The following is a 3831-nucleotide window of genomic DNA, read 5'->3' as shown; positions in this document are numbered from 1 at the left end:
TGGTGTGTGTGTGTGTATATGAAAGGGTGGTGGTGGTGTGTGTGTGTGTATGTGTGTGTGTATATGAAAGGGTGGTGGTGGCGGTATGTGTATGTGTGTGTATATGAAAGGGTGGTGGTGTGCGTGTGTGTGTGTGTGTGTGAAAGGGTGGTCGTGGTATGTCTATGTGTGTGTATATGAAAGGGTGGTGGTTGTGTGTGTGTGTGTGTGTGTGTGTGAAAGGGTGGTGGTGGTATGTGTGTGTGTTTCTATATGAAAGGGTGGTGGTGGTATGTGTATGTGTGTGTATATGAAAGGGTGGTGGTGTGTGTGTATATGAAAGTGTGGTGGTGGTGGTGTGTGTGCGTGTATATGAAAGGGTGGTGGTGGGGTGTGTGTGCGTGTATATGAAAGGGTGGTGGTGGGGTGTGTGTGTGCGTGTATATGAAAGGGTGGTAGTGGTGTGTGTGTGTATATGAAAGGGTGGTGTGTGTGTGGTGTGTGTGTGTGTGTATATGAAAGGGTGGTTGTGTGTGTGTGGTGTATGTGTGTGTGTGTATATGAAAGGGTGGTGTGTGTGTGTGTGTGTGTGTGTGGTGTATGTGTGTGTGTGTATATGAAAGGGTGGTGTGTGTGTGTGTGTATATGAAAGGGTGGTGTGTGTGTGTGTGTGTATGTGTGTGTGTGTGTGTATATGAAAGGGTGGTGGTGTGCGTGTGTGTGTGTGTGTGTGTGTGAAAGGGTGGTGGTGTGCGTGTGTGTGTGTGTGTGTGTGAAAGGGTGGTGGTGGTATGTGTGTGTATATGAAAGGGTGGTGGTGGTGTGTGTGTGTACATGAATGTGTGGTGGTGGTATGTGTGTGTGCGTGTGTATATGAAAGGGTGGTGGTGGTGGTGTGTGTGTGTGTATATGAAAGGGTGGTGGTGGTGGTATGTGTATGTGTGTGTATATGAAAGGGTGGTGGTGTGCGTGTGTGTGTGTGTGTGTGTGTGTATATGAAAGGGTGATGTGTGTGTGTGTGTGTGGTGTGTGTGTTTGTGTGAATATGAAAGGGTGGTGGTGGTGTGTGTGTGTGTGAATATGAAAGGGTGGTGGTGGTGGTGGTGTGTGTGTGTGTGTGTATATGAAAGGGTGGTGGTGGTGTGTGTGTGTGAATATGAAAGGGTGGTGGTGATATGTATATGTGTGTGTATATGAAAGGGTGGTGGAGGTGTGTGTGTGTATATGAAAGTGTGGTGGTGTGTGTGTGTGCGTGTGTATATGAAAGGGTGGTGGTGGGGAGTGTGTGTGCGTGTATATGAAAGGGTGGTGGTGTGTGTGTGTATATGAAAGTGTGGTGGTGGTGTGTGTGTGCGTGTGTATATGAAAGGGTGGTGGTGGGGTGTGTGTGTGCGTGTATATGAAAGGGTGGTGGTGGGGTGTGTGTGTATATGAAAGGGTGGTGTGTGTGTGTGTGTGTATATGAAAGGGTGGTGGTGGTGGTATGTGTATGTGTGTGTATATGAAAGGGTGGTGGTGGTGGGGTGTGTGTGTGTGGTGTATGTGTGTGTGTGTGTGTATGAAAGGGTGGTGGTGGTGTGTGTGTGTATATGAAAGGGTGGGGTGTGTGTGTGTGTATGTGTAAATGAAAGGGTGGTGGTGGTGGTATGTGTGTGTATATGAAAGGGTGGTGGTGGTGGTGTGTGTGTATATGAAAGGGTGGTGGTGGTGGTGTGTGTGTGTGTGTGGTGTATGTGTGTGTGTGTATATGAAAGGGTGGTGGTGTATGTGTGTATATGAAGTGGTGGTGGTGTGTGTGTGTGTGGTGTATGTGTGTATATGAAAGGGTGGTGGTGGTGTGTGTGTGTGTGTATATGAAAGGGTGGTGGTGGTGGTGTGTGTGTGTATATATGAAAGGGTGGTGGTGGTGTGTGTGTATGAAAGGGTGGTGGTGGTGGTGTGTGTGTGTGCGTGTATATGAAAAGGTGGTGGTGTGTGTGTGTGTGTATGAAAGGGTGGTGGTGTGTGTGTGTTTATATATGTATGTGTATATATATATATATATATATATATATGTGAGGGTTTTGTGTGTATATATGTGTATGTGTGTGTCTATGAGAGAGAGTGCACGTGTGTGCATGTGAGAGAACCTGTATAAATGTGTGTGAGAGAGGTTAAAGTTTGTGCACCCTCCTCCAATCTATGACAATCTCAGGAGGACTGGAAATCTGAAGTTCCCAAGTATGGAGAGTAGGAGATTTTTTTGTTTTATCCTTGTTAGTTTTAATTATTGGATGTGATGTATCTGCTGTTTTGAAATATTGTATTAATGTTTGGTAATATTTTAAACATTTTTATATGTGTTTTTAATTGGCTGAATTTATCAGCAGATTTGACATTCTTTTTATTGGTATGTTTAATGTTTTGTATTTCTTGATTGTGTTTGCATCGCTTACAGAGTTTGGCTTCTTGTGATTTCCAGTTCAGTTTTTGTCTGCACATTTCAGTTTATATTTTATGATCTCTTTATTCTGTATTTGGTGAGGGTCTGTCTGTGTTCTGCTTGTGTGACTGAGGCTTTAGGTATTCTGCTAGCATGTAGTTTCAGTGTAGGGATTTACAACAACCTGGTTTTAATCTGTTTTCCTAATAGGAGGTGTATTGGTGTTTAGGGCCTGATGTAATATTTGCAGTATGGATTTTTCATAGGTTGAGTGCTGGCAGTTATGATAGGGAAGGCTTACTATATTGGAATTGTAGTTTAATTTTTTCCTGGCTTTCTGTGGGCCAAGTCCACACCCAGTGCACTTTACCGTAGGCCTAACACCATATGGGATACAGTATACTGCCTCGATTACTATGAGAAAGGTAGTTTATTAAGCCTATTACACTATTATTTGTGAAAGTGTTTTGTTTTTTTTTGTGTGTGCCTATATAATATATATGTTGTTGTAAGTGATATTTTTCCTTCAGAAGATTGTACTTTGAAAGTATATTTTCCATATGCAATCAGCCTTTGTAGGTTGGGGAAGTTAATACATTTTAAAATGGAAAAGAGTGCATAAGTTTTAATTATGTGGGGAGGGGAGGGAAGGGGGAATGAAAGGCTGTAAGGTTTGTCTAGGGCATCTAATACCCTTGTATCAGTCCTAAGAGAGAGTGCGTCACACACACAGGCTCCCACCGTTCACCAACCTCTCACACCCCCGGGGGCAGATCTTGGAGAAGGGTGGGAGGCAGGCAATAGGGAATGGAGGAGTCCCATTTCTAGACCCAGGGGTTGGGGCGGCCTTAAACATTTCTCCGGCGCCCCCTAGTGCAGACGCCGAAGACTGAGAACAAAAAAATCACGGGCCCAAAAACTGAGCGGTTAGAGCAGCGAGCTGCGAACAAGGGAAGCCAGGGTTCAAATCCTATTGCCATTCCTTGTGATCTTAGGCAAGTCACTTCCCCCTCCATTGCCTTCCTCCTACCCTGGCCCCTCGGTGATTTCACCTGCACCGGGCCCTGGGGGGAGGGGGAGGGGCACCATTTCATCCTTCTCCTCAGGCAGCAGATTGCCTTGAGCCGCCCCTGGGATGACTGTGACACTCTGAGATTGCACTCAGCTCTATGCCAGTGGACGGCAATGTGAACCCACCCAAATGCTGGTTCCCTTTGTGTAGGGTCCCAGGTGCCCTCTCACTAGGGGAGGCCCTTTGTTATTTCTCTTGCCATTTATTCAGTACCGATTGCTGTCCTTATGCCTATTAGCTACCTCATTGTACGGGCAATTTTCAAAGCCACTGCAGCGAGTGAGACAGTGCTTTACCCACGGAAATGGGCTTTTTGAAAAATGCCCGCTGTGTATGTGGGTAGGATTACACACGTGGT

This window comes from Rhinatrema bivittatum, chromosome 8 (genome assembly GCF_901001135.1).
Source record: "Rhinatrema bivittatum chromosome 8, aRhiBiv1.1, whole genome shotgun sequence".
In the NCBI taxonomy this organism is placed as follows: Eukaryota; Metazoa; Chordata; class Amphibia; order Gymnophiona; family Rhinatrematidae; genus Rhinatrema; species Rhinatrema bivittatum.
This window is presented reverse-complemented; position numbering follows the sequence as displayed.